Source organism: Cryptotermes secundus, unplaced genomic scaffold, assembly GCF_002891405.2.
Source record: "Cryptotermes secundus unplaced genomic scaffold, Csec_1.0 scaffold108, whole genome shotgun sequence".
Lineage (NCBI taxonomy): Eukaryota > Metazoa > Arthropoda > Insecta > Blattodea > Kalotermitidae > Cryptotermes > Cryptotermes secundus.
In genome coordinates this window covers 2,364,002-2,377,602 of record NW_019719358.1, presented here as the reverse complement: position 1 = coordinate 2,377,602, position 13,601 = coordinate 2,364,002, and the positions used below count along the sequence as shown (strand labels likewise).

Here is a 13,601-nt window from a genome sequence, read left to right as displayed (position 1 = left end):
ATATATATATATATTGTTCTATTTCACATATATACATTTTATGAATATGTGTACTGAGTAACAAAAATGTTTCTATCACAAAATATATTAGCAATTACAGTGACCGGTTGATGTAAGGTTCGACTTCTCGAATATCTTAGTTAGTTATTTAGAGAGGGTGGGTTTCCCCATGCACCGCGACCAGTTTGATCTATTGTGCTTCCCTCTATGATATTCTACCAGTCTCTATACCCTACCGATACTGGTGCTTACCATCAGTCCCGACCGAGCCAGCGAGTTCGGCCTCTACTGGCTTGGCGGGATCTATAATGCTTCCCCCATCTATCAGAGGCGTTAGAGACTACTGTTGGGCGGGAAATGTCCTTCAATTTGGCTCAGTGACCTCCTTAGGAAATATGAGGTTCTTTTACATGCCGTAAAGCTACCACACGGGACCCACGGCTTAAAGTCCCTCCCGGAGGACTTGTTCCCTGAATTTTTCCCCCCTTAAAAATTCCACGACCTCCGCCGGGTTTGAACCCGCGTACTACGAGTCATGAGGTGGGAACGTTACCTCTAGACTATGGAGGCCGCTTCTCGAACATCTTACTGGTGGGTCCGATTTATATTAGGATCGTAAATATATGCTAGCGTTTTTCATCAATTTTGTCGCCCTATATCTGCAGAAGACTAGCGATATGCCTATCCCTCAGTCAAGTATTCCTACCAAATGCACAGCGATTCATAAATTCCGAAGTTAGGACCTATGATGAAAAAAAAGAAGAAAATATAATCCTTAATGCGATCGCGTATGTAATAAACTCTATTTGACAAATGTATCGATGTTAACTTACGTGGCGTTACACTTATCATTATACCCCAAAGTAAATAATGCTTTATTTTATTCATACGCTGTAACTCTTAATGTAGTGTTTAAAGTGGACAGTGCTTCTCGGGCCAGAGGGTGAATTCGAGAATGCGAGATATCAATATATCTCCCTTTAAGTTGGTGTTGACTGCGCGGAAAGGAAACATTTGCTTTGAACTAATTAAGACAGAAGAGAAGCTACTGTTGATGGGCTGCTGTTTGCTGCCATCCGGAGCAGATCACACAAGTAGCTTGGGCCTGGGTTCAATTCCGAGGTAGATCATATGTAATTTATAGTGGACAGAGTGGCGCTGGGCAGGTATTTCCTGAATAATTTGTGTTTTATTCTACCAGTGTTTCGTGCTCGTCTATGCTCCGCACTGGTTCAATACGCCAATTTCCGTTCTCCGTAGAGACTGACTCGGTCTCACCCCACTCGTACAACTAAAAAGGAAATAATATATTTCAGTTAATTCCTTGTAAAATTCATAAAGAACATGTTATAGCCCCATCCTACCTATCTATCTATCTATGGTTCTACAGCCCTTGTGGTTCTTGGCTGCTTTTTCAGTTTCTTATTCTATACACAGACGGTAGGACTCCTTGGATGGGGATCAGTCCGTAATAAAGCCGCTACGTACACACAGAACAAAAGCATAGAATAAAGGCAGATTTCCATGCGTCAATAGGATTCGAACCCACGAGCCAAGTGTTCGAGCGGGGGAAGACAGTTCATGTATTAGACCGCGCTGCCACTGTGACCGGCTATTGTATCCCTGTATACGATTTTTTCAGATATAAAATATTTTCAGAACTACTTTTAGAGATACTGCATATAAATATATGCCGATAATCAATTGTCCTTGCATCTTGAAACAAAGAGATGCACAGATATATTAATAAAGGATATATCTATCTTCATTTGTGATACGGCATGCGTTCTGGTAGAAATTTACCGACGTTTCGGACGAAAATACTGCCTTCATCTTCCGGTTCGAATGGCTAGTCATACAAGCGGAATAAGGCTTACTTTGCTTTCTGCTTGCTCGCACGATTTACGGCTCAACTGTCAAGGTAGAACCAGTGAGTTCTTCCATAACGTCGGTGAACTTCCACCGGGGAAAGCGGCCTAACGTCCCAGAACATAGCAGTACATCGTAGTCTTCATAGTTACCACAGTGAGGACCTCAAGTCTCGCAACACAGCAACAGTATGCAACTTCAATATATCTCGAGAAATAATAATATTTTGGTGTTTAAAGTTAAGGATCCATGTCTTCCCCCACTGAAAGCATTAAGGTAATGTGTTCGAATCCCACTCTCGAGGCAACGATGTCTGTCTGATTTTATTCTATATTTATGGTGTTCTTGGTAGGTACTGGCCTTGTGAAGGGCTGAACCCCCGTCAAAGAAGTTCTACGAACACTCTATAGGATTCAAATTTCAGAATTAATTAATGCTGAACAGGAAGAGACCTCAGATCCTAAACCATCAACGGTATAATAATGACAATTTAATTCTTTATTATTTATGTGTTAAGCCAACAGCCGCAAGGCCAATTACAGACACAGCACAGTATACATAAAAGTGGTTATATACTGAACAAACACAACATAAAGTGAAAGACTAATTAAAAGTAAGCTCTGGAGGAAATAAACATTAATGCATATAAGGAAACGAACAGAGTAATAATAATGATAATAATAATATCATTATCACAAAACTAAGTTGCTATTGACAATTGAGAAATGTAAAGTATAGATATTTAGAAATAATAATAATAATACAATAATAAAAAGCAAAGTAAAGTTATCCCTGTAACAGGCCGTGGAGGCCCATAGGATTGTGTGATGTCGAGGCTCCAACATTTTCTAGAGAATCGGCTCGCAGATGCCGGTGAGCTTGTCAGCCCTTTGCGCCGGCCGCCCTTTACCCCCAGGAATAGTCCTGGTACTCATTTCTGTTAGAAGCTGAGTCGACCCCAGGGCCAGAGTGCGGCTGGAAGAATTAGGTAAATTTAAAAAATCCACCACATCGGGATTCGATCCCACGATCTTCCGGCTTGTAGCACAGTGCCTCAATCGACTACGCTAGCGCGTGCTCTCTAATAATATAATAATAATATTGGAGGGTCCAATTAGGGCAAATGTTGTGATTAAGAGCAATGTGAAAATTGAATATTTCTGCCGTCCATGATTCTAGTCAACCTGTACAGAAAACCAAAGTATGGAATCCAGATTACATGTACAAGTTCAAGCGTCTTTGTGTCATAGTGAAAGGTGCCTTTATTTAGAAAGAGCCGAAAAACGAGTCATGTTTAATATTTTATAAAGTCCCTTGTGTACCTGCTCAATTATTTGGGAGAGCTCAACGTGGGATGCACAGCAAAGGAACCTTATGTAGCGGAAATCCGCTTTTTAAGAGCATTAGCGGGGCACAGACCTCTAGGCAAGAAAAGTAATGAAGACATAAAACGAAAACTTCAGATGACCTCGTTGTTATCTATAATTAAAAAAAAAATATCCGGATAATTGGTAGGAACGTCTCGGAAATATGAAATCGGGGCGGATCCAACAACATGCATTGTACTTTCGACCTCATGGAGACAGAACTCGAAGGGGTCATCTAATCACATCGAGCTAACAGTTTTATTAAGAGCCAGAACAGGACAAAGGCCTCAATTGTGAAGATGACTTAGTGCCATCAATAAATGTATTACTGTCTCCTCCGTAGTGGGGCCAAGTCTCGATTGCTCCGCGCAGTTCCTCCTCCTCCATGATATAGTCGTAAAATGGTTTGGCCAGATTCACACAGTAACGGAGCACCGGAAACGAGACAGGAAACCTGTTAACTTCATGCCATTATATACAGTGGTAATTAAATTACCATTATAACTGCATTATTGCACTTTGCTGGCAAAATGGAAACGTGGAAGACTTAAAAAGTATTTGTTTCTTTCGTTTTCAAAGTAAGTATATTATCACGTCGTAATTTAACTTATGCTTAGTTCGAGAGACGTGAAGACCGTCTCTGTGGTATAGTGGTCAGACAAGCGGCGGTCGCTCGGTCGGTGTAGTTTGCTTGCGGACTAAGAGCCACGGAGATTTTTCCTGACATTATGTTCACTGCACTGAATAAGAGGACTCTTCAGAATCTAAGAGTTGCTGAATTAGTTAAGACTTAAAATTTTGTGACTGTGGTATATTAATGGTTATTAATTGTTTTACATTATCTGTCGTCCTCATTTTTTTCCGGAGGTAGGACTAGCTCTATCCGGCCAAACTGAGTAGGCTTTTTATCTGAGTATGAAAGCAGAATCAAGTCCCCCAAAAATTGTTTAAAATAAAAGACAGGATGATGGCTAATGTCCAAAAGTTAATAACTGTAGTTAATTCATCTTCATAATCTTACTTATTGTTCAGTCAGTTTGTGGTTTCCTATAAATTGTAATGATATTTGTAAATAATTAAGCAACAGCAAAAGGCAGTATACATTTGTCTGTGCCAGTCAATTTTTCCAAATAATAGTCTCTGGCCAATACAGTACCTCGTACCAACCAACACCAAGAAGCAGCACATCACCACTTATCGACAGAGCCAGAATCCTGTTTGAGGCGACGGCATACGACAATGTACAACTCACCACTAACTGTCAAGGCTGCACTCAACAAGTGTTCATATCTGTGAATTATAATATAATATTAATTTTAAATTTGTACAAAATGTTATGACTTCCACCATTTGATTCTTTTATTTATACGTAAGACCTGAAACTTCCACACCGAACAAATCTTCCGAAACCTTCTCTGACGATCAGCCGTGACGATGATGAATCAAAAAACCAAAATGTCGGAGACCTTCTCGGCCTCGGGCGTTAAATCAGGCCACCGGTTCAAGTTGCATGAGACCGAAGTACTATCCAAAACGTCAGGCTACACTGACCGACTTGTCAGAGAAGCGATAGAAAGAAATTACATCCGGGCAATGTATACAGACGTGAAGGGTTCAAACTCAGCAAAGCGTAGAATCTCAGCACCCGTTTGTAAAGGCTCTCCAACATATACACATATCACGCAACATCCCAAGAAGACACAGAGAAGAGAATGCTAAAAGGAAAGAAAAGAGTTGACAACAGGGACACCAGGCAACATGGAATAAGTTAAAGTCGGACGGGTGGCCACGCAGGCTGACTCCACCCTCATACTGCATAGTATACCAGGAGGGGGAAGAGGCATCGATTTGGCAAACTGGTACAAATATTATCACATCGACCCTGATAATGGAGGCCGAGGAGATCTCTGAAACGTCGATTTCTATTTCAACATTGACACGGCTGATCGCCTAAGAAAATGTAAGCATATTTATTTATGTATCACAAAGTGTCGTAATATTCATGATGTGTATTTGTACCAACCGTCTTACAGTGCACACAATTTCACCTTTCTCTTCACTACATGTTTCGGCACTAATGTGCCATCTTCAGGTGTGGGTTTGTTTACGTCAAACCATTGCGTTGTATGCCATCATGTCTCCTTTATGAAATGATTAAAATGTAAATATATAATGTATAATTATAAAATTTGTATATTAAAACTTTTCAAGATTTATCATCTATACGTCGCACTTCAAATTCGCGAGTTACGTCAATCCTCTCCTATGGGAGTACTCTTCCTATATTCTTGTGTATATTGTGTTCTGCGTTGTGTCCTTCCCTTGTGACTGCGTACATGATATTGTATGGCACATTAGTGGCGAAACATGTAGTGAAGAGAAAGGTGAAATTCTGTGCACTGTAAGACGGTTGGTACAAATACACATCATGAACGTGAATCAGTGCAACAGGACGCTAAAATATAACAATATGTCGTAATATATTTAAAATAATTTGAACAGTAAAATTAATTACATTAAATATGCTTACACGGTGAGTCAATGCATTATTTAATAATGGTGACATTTAGTCCGATATAAGTCGTTACCGATGTTCAGAGGCAGATCATTAGCATCTCATATATTATATAATGAACAGTTTGATAATACTGTCACGTAGTATGGGTGTGACTATAGACGGGGGTTGGACTGTTGACTTGATTTACTGAACACTTATACACTCACGATTCGTGACTACACTTTAAAGATCACTGACACACACAGACTAGTGTCTTAAGTCTGTTACAGTCTCCACTAGCCGTATCCCGGCAACGGATTTTAACACAGGTTCTATAAAAGTCTCACTGAACTATACCCCAAATATAACATATGAAATCTTTTCTTCACAGCCGGACTTTCAACTGAGCACTCTTGCAACTAACTACAGGGTATTTTACCCCAAATACCTGGTCTTCTCTTCACCAACTGTCAACTGACTACTTGCACCAAACATTTCGGTACGGACCATATAGAAATTATAGCCTCTGTTGCTATACCATTATTGCGTTCGTGTCCGTTGCCGCGGAAGCACCTTTACCGAGTCGTTGCCTAGAAACGGGCTCTGGTATTTTTGTTTACTCGCGGTCGTTGCATAGTAACGGTTATACACGCTGCAAAACTCTAGTGCTAGGCCTTACACGTGTGGAATTTGTAATGCTTCAATATTTTGTCTTAACTCTTGCAAATGGTTTGCGCTGCGTTTGGTTTTCATATCCTATCTTGTGTTTGTGCAAACGTCCTGAGATAGGAATTAGTTCTATCGATTGAGCTCAAATTAGTTTTACCTGAAGACAGAAGCTAGTCTACGAAACGTTGTGGTTTAATTAAAAACAGTACTATGGATTATGTCCAGATACATAATATTTGTATTAATGTACTATCATCACAATTCTCGGTTTCATATGAAACTTACGGTGATGAAGTAGTTACAGTCTGTTCATTAAAATATTCAGTATGTTAATGAAGAGTTTATATACTCCTGTGTTTTTAATTACATGACAGCAAACAGTAATGGTGAAGTGAAGCAGTTTAGAGTACTCTGCTTGTTGTTCGCCGTCGGGGTACATCATTAATCACGGGTCTTCATGTATCATTTCGATGAGATAGACTTAATTCACTTTGACGAAATTTCAGGCGACTTTTCTCTGCGTTTTTCTGTACGAGATTCTTTTTTTATGTAACAGAATATCAAAACTCACTTCCTGTACCAGTGTCTAGTTTATAGTGTCATAATCAACATATATATATTGAAACATGTAATGGAGAATATATCACGTGTAACCAAACGTTTTCGTAATTTTAAAGTGTTTTCTATTTCTGTAGGCTTTCGTTGTCTAGATTATATAGCGTCAGATGACAAGACGAGTGAAAAATTCAGAAGGGAGCCGTCATGACCTAAATGAAGTAATATGCCGGACTTTTAGTGGAGGGACTGAGGGAAACAGTGAAAAGTCTCAGATTAGCCAGTGTTCTGGTTGAGATTGGAACCGAGCACCTCGCTCATACAAGTCCGTGTGTTACTGCTACACTATTCTACTCGGTAAGATGAAAAAGGTAAAGTTGTCCCTGTGTTTAACTAATTAAGCATTACACCATGAAGGCGTAAGGGGGAGTGGATTTATAGATCCATATTTTCTTGACCTCTGCACTAGCTGGAGGTGAGTGGTCAGTTTCACGCTCTGGACGCTTTACCCCCAGGGAAAGAGCCCCCGGGACCCATTGGACAGGAGGTTGGGTGAACCCCAGAACCGGTGTGGATGACATGGAGAAGAGAAAATTCTTGACCCCACCGGGACTCGAAATCTGACCCCTCAGTCGTCCAGCCTGTAGCCAGTCCCTATACACACTGAGCTATCCCGGCTCACCTGTTCTATTCGGTAAAATCATTAATATGCACAAGATTCACTCAAATGAAAATAAACTAAATTGCGTTCATGTTCAGTGGGTCGGTGGTGTATACAGCTGCTGGTCTTCGCCAGCACAGCCAATCTTACTTTCAGTTCCCGTCGGGACCCAGGGCCATATTTTTGTTCTTTCTAAGACTTTCGCTTGTTCTGAAATATGATCTCCTCTTCAACGAGAGGAGGGGTCTGACTTATACTGGTCACTTCCCTCTACTTGGGGGGGGGGACTCAAGTGGGCACTCATTAACTGGCCATGTGCTCCACACACCGTGTTCGTGATCTTGGTTCGGTATTCATTCTTATAGATTAAGAGTGAGAGAATGCGAGATCAGTGTAAACACTGAGTGAGTCTGCAGCCACCTGCTCACGCTGGTTCCTCGCTCGCGGATTTATATTCCCTGAAGATGGAGGCGATACGGTCCTCCGAAACGTCGGGTTACACAATACCTACCGTGCGCCACATCCCAGAAGACGGAATTCTTCATTCTAAAATCTGTTTTTTTCTAAATTAAGAAAGACACTTACAATCGGAATATAGACGGAATTCTTCTGAGTACAGAAATGGGCACACAGACCATCGGTTGGCGATCCCTGGTATACATACTTTCAAGGTTTCTGTTTTATTGTAGACCCGATCTGAAGTAGTCAGCAGTTTCGCAAGACTCTTAGAGACAGTCTAGACTGCGCAAAAAAGAATAGTCTTCGAAGGGGCACGTACAGGACTGCGATATTGCATTGCTGGACTGGCATTTCAAACATCTGGGCGCGTCCATAAAATAGACAGAAGGTTAAACCTACTCCTTGTCATAGAGGATACTGGAATCACAGGCGAAGCGTTGGCTTCTCCTTGCTGGAAGGTAAAGGTTTCGGTATTACACCAATCACGGTGTTCTACTTTCGTCAGTTTTGCATGATGATGCCCAGAATGCATAAAATTCATTGGTCCTGGATTTGGAGTACCATGCGAATAAGTTGTAGCTGGTCCACATCTCATCTCCTATGAACGATCGACCGTAAAGTAAGATTGTATAGCTCAGCGTTATTGCTGTTTGCATTCTGGCAAGGGAGACTTTATGAAAGTCAAATTTATAAAAGGTTTAATAAACCGCTTTGAGTGTATTATTGCAAGTGTTAAAATGAAGTCCGATAAATTTAATTATATTTTTGGAGCGATGGGAGCCGGGGTAGCGTATTCAGTATAGCGACTGGCTACGGGCTATACTACCGAGGGGTTGGAGTTCGAGTCCCGGTAGGGTCAAGAACTTTCTCTTCTCCACGTAGTCCACACCGACTCTGGGGTTCACCTAACCTCCTATCCAATGGGTATCGGAGGCTCTTTCCCCGGGGATAAAGCGGCCAGGGTGTTAAACTGACCACACACCTCCAACTAGTGCCGAGGACAAGAAAATGTGGATCTATATATCCACTCCCCCATACGTCTTCATGGTGTATTGCTTAGCTAGTTAAGCAGAGGGATAACAACTTCTTTGGAACAAGAAGAAGAGCATTGAATGAGATGAGGAGACACATAGATTTAATTAATTACGAATGTACCTGCCCCAATATTAATGTACACGTCTCAAATAAAAACAGATAAAACCTAAAAACATAGGAAGTTACATTTCTTAAAAATAAGATGGACCATATAATGAATGATGAAAATACAAATGCAACATTTAGGTAACGGTAAACCTATCCCTATAATGGGCCGTGGAAGCCCATAGGGTTGTGAGACATCGAGAAACCCATATTTTCTTCACAATCGGCTCATAAATGGCGGTGGGATTCAGTCTATAGACTGCAGCCATCTGCTCACGCTGGTTCCTCGCTCGCGATTTTTTCTACCCTGAAGATAGAGGCGATACGTTCCTCCGAAACGTCTGTTTACACAATATCTACACGGCAACATGTCCCAGGAGACTACATTCCTCAGATACGTCAAATGTCGTTATTTAAACTGAAGAGGGCTTGCCAGAAAAAGGCAAAAAATTATAAAATTTATTGTTAGAGTACAGACCGTTCAAGCTGAGATCCTGGACTCCTGAGGGAGAAACACTTGTACAGGATTCATGATAAGGGAATTCAGCTCAGTCATGCATAGTTCATGATGAGCATCTTGTAACGAAGAGTTTACAATATGGAAACGAGTTGAACACGATTCCTAGGATACCAGAATTGTAAGTTGTAGACTCTTGAAAAGCAGCTCGTTGCTGTGGAATGAACAGGCGTGTCCATGGATACGAACAGTCAACAAACGTTTTCCTAAGATACCGCTACGCCGTTGAGATAAGGACTGAAGCATTCGGAAATCAGAAGGTAGCCATAAGTCTGTCACAGTAGGAGAAACACTAGAAAACAGTCGTAAAAGAGAATTCAGTGAGTCTTAAGGAGCCATTTATTGGAAGCTGTTATAATTTATAGTGATTAAGAGTGACTGTATAAAAGAAAGCTTTAATAAATCAAATCATCCAATCCAAACCCGTTATTATCAGTCACAGAGCCATAAACACGTGACAATATATTGAAGGAAATACAGTTTCAGCATCTTAAACTTTTTGGGGTTACGTACTAAAGAATTGTCAGAAGTCGGTCTCTGTCTCCTCACCAACGAGGCTGTGGAAACCGAGTCATCGTTCCATAACCGTTAATCATGCGCAGAGCAGACGCTTTATCAACTGCCAATCCATGCACCGGAAGGAGAGAATTCCAACACTGGACTAGTCTTGCGAAGAGCTCGAAGCTTGTGCAGGGAAATAACAAACACTGGCAAGGATCTCAAGTTGTCTCAAAAGGAAACTTATGCTCAGGATATCATGATATAATACTGAACTTTGCTAAATCAGGTTTATCCAGTTTGTAATTCTATGTTATGTGTATGTTTCTTTGTTTTTGCTTTATGAGCTATTTCATGACGACTTCAGGGTGCGATCATATAGCGTCGAAACGTATGATAATTAATGGATGGCGAATAGGAAAGGATTTAGAAGGAAGAAGACATGGCCTGATGGAGGTAACATGTCGGAATATGTCCTGATAGACTGAATGAATCCTCGAAACAAGTAAAGCAGGATATCCGATGTTCCGGCTATGGATTATAACCGAGTACCTTCTGAGTCATGTCTAGAGCTTAACGGGTACTGCAACCCGTTCAGGCCACTTCTGGCCTATTGTACCAGCCCCAGATGATAGGTGAGGGTGATTGTGGAGCAATTGGTGGAATGAAGATTGGCAGGGGAAACCGAAGTACTCGGAGAAAACCTATCCCAGCGCCACTTTGTCCACCACAAATCCCACTTGACTACCCGGGCTCGAACCCGAGCGACCGAGGTGAGAAGCCAGCAACTAACCGCTTGAGCTATGGCGCGGTTTTTTTCGGCGAAGTTAGTGCCAACTTTGGCGGATAGAGGTTGTCGTGTGGTCAGCGCAACGAATCCCCACGCCTTAGCCTTAGGCCTATATAGGCCCTGATATGGGTTTACAAGGAAGATATAATCTGGAAAGAGAAAGAAATTGATAACCTAGGACACACTGTTTTGACTACGTTATAAAGGATGGAAAACATGTGTATGCCTGTAGCCCTCTATCGTCTCGTTGCTTGATTTCATTTCAGTTTGTGAACAACGGAAACATGGTAGGTACTGTGGCAATTTGTAGCACTGTGTCATGAAATGAATTACAATTAAACATCTAAGAAATAATATGGAAGCTCTAAGTGTATGATATTGCAATGGCTCCACCTGTGTTCGTATAAAACACATTTAATTGATCTGCTGACAATGTCGTTTCTAACTTGAGGCCTTATTATTATTCTTACTTCGTATGTCAAATACAAAGTTGTCTCTTCTTTGTCAGGATGAAGCACTACAAAAGCGTCACTGGAGCAATGCATCATGCATATCTGATGTTTCTGACAGATGAATTATTCTGATGATGGTCATATATATTTCTGTTTGTGTCTGTACTTATGACAGTAAGCTGCATAATGGCGAATGCCATTTTCTCTGAATAATGGATGCTCTACTATTGTCTCACGCAGAAGGTAACCGAAGCATCTGCAGCATTTTATTATTGGGCATTCTGTTCTTCAAAGTGGCTCTTGGAGACGTATTTATCACCAATGGAGTGCACGTTCTGATACGATCTCAGAAGCCATACTAAGTCAGAGTCCCACCACCCCCCACCGACGATCTGCCTTCCGCAAACGGTACAATCCTTTGCAGACATCTTACGGGTATGCTAACGATGGCTGAAACAGAAAGGCTTCTGGTTTATATTTGGGGGGTGTCGGATTCGAATCTCGGTCGGAACATTACTAACCTGCCTGAAATTGTTCTTGCTTTTCCTGAGTCCTCCAGCAAATGCCGAGTTAGTACATTATATTTGGCCATGATGGTTTCCTTCCAAATCCTTTGTGGCTCATTATTAAATGAACTATAAATGAAGTTATCTTAGAGTTATTTTGGGGATATAACGTCGTGCTGTCCGCTGAAAATCAAACAGCGTTTGAGAGAAGTACGTCGCCTCCATGTTCAGGATTAAAATGTAAGCCAATCAAGAAACCAGCAAGACGCAGGTAGCAAGCTTGCAGATGGAATCTTAAAAAAAACTTCTGTTGAACTAGTTTATGGTTTTGTAACCTCATTCGATTTTCCTTGTGCAATAATATTAATAAAAATGTTTTTACTTTCAGTTGGATGTTAAATGGAACAGGAACGGGGCTAAGTCTGAACACGGTATGTATTTACACGCAGTAGTTTAATGTAGCAAGTTTCAAATGCATTTCCATTTTAGATGTTACATTTTCTACTAGCATTTTGAATTGTACTGGTTCTTTCATAATCCAAGTCTTTTCGATTTAGTGCAGCAGCTGTAGGTTATAGAGTATTTTCATATTCTTTTTGTGGTTACGTACTTACACCGTGTCTAAGGCATGTACTCTCTCCGCTCGCTTGAAAACCGGGATCGTGGGTTCGAATCCCAATCGTGGCATGGATGTTTAGTTTGTGTGCGTGCGTTTTTCTGTGTTTGTGTGCAGGTAGAGGCCTTGCGACGAGCTGATCACCCGCCCAAGGAGTCCTACCGAATGTGTAAGATCTAGATAAACCAAAGTGAACGGAGAAGTTCATGGAGGTAGGCCTAGGCCCACTGGGGCTGTAGTGCCAAGGGGGGAAAAAACTTACGCCGTTGTAGATGTTTCCAGGAAGGAGCAAGAGCAATTTCATATCAAGAGTGCAAAAGGGCGGTTACTTAATTGCTTTGCTGAGGCATCATGACACTAAACGGAGCTAGAAGAACTCAACAGTAACTACGAGTTTCAATGCCAGAACTCATTTGAATGATGTCACACAGGCTACTATTCACCATATGAACATGAAGTAGGCGTATTGTAACAGTGTCAGTGAAACGCGCATCATAATTTCGTACACGTCACATTTGAAGGGGAACGTAACTGTATTACTGTAATAAAGCAAACAAAAAAATCCATGGCCTTTATTCCGCAAGCGAACTACACCGACCGAGGGACCGCTAGTGTATTACTGTAATACCAGCATAATAAAAAATGCTTATTGACAATCTGGCAGTCACTCACATGGTCAGGAAATTTCTCCTTGAGCCCAAACTTTCTCAAGAACCCGACACTTGACTTTGTCCTGATAGAGATAACACGAGTACGCAACCTCGCATAATGTTTCTTGGAGATATAAATTAATATTTTTCTCCCATCCACGCCTAGGACTCACAAGTTGACTTTTACTTTGTGTTACTCCTTAATTTTATGTGAATTTCAAATCTATTCCATACTTACTACAGGTCTTTATGTAATGAACTGTTTTTGAAATTCTGGTGTCAGTCCAGTTACTAACACGTACACCGAACACACAGCAGTAGAGAACAGCTATAGTGCCGTCTCACAACCCCCCCC

At 41.2% G+C, this 13,601-nt stretch overlaps 1 protein-coding gene and 1 long non-coding RNA gene across 3 annotated transcripts in view; one reads left to right on the top strand and one right to left on the bottom strand.

The window, feature by feature from the left end:
• Positions 1 to 13,601, top strand: part of LOC111864508 — a 459,338-nt gene that overhangs the window by 322,492 nt on the left and 123,245 nt on the right. For both annotated transcript variants that reach the window (XM_033751530.1, XM_023851805.2), the window contains one exon: positions 12,369 to 12,411. The gene's annotated coding sequence lies outside the window, so the exon portion shown is untranslated. The remainder of the gene's footprint in view (positions 1 to 12,368; positions 12,412 to 13,601) is intronic.
• The window catches only part of LOC111864515, a 96,285-nt gene that overhangs the window by 3,791 nt on the left and 78,893 nt on the right, over positions 1 to 13,601 (bottom strand). The gene's annotated exons all lie outside the window — the stretch shown is intronic.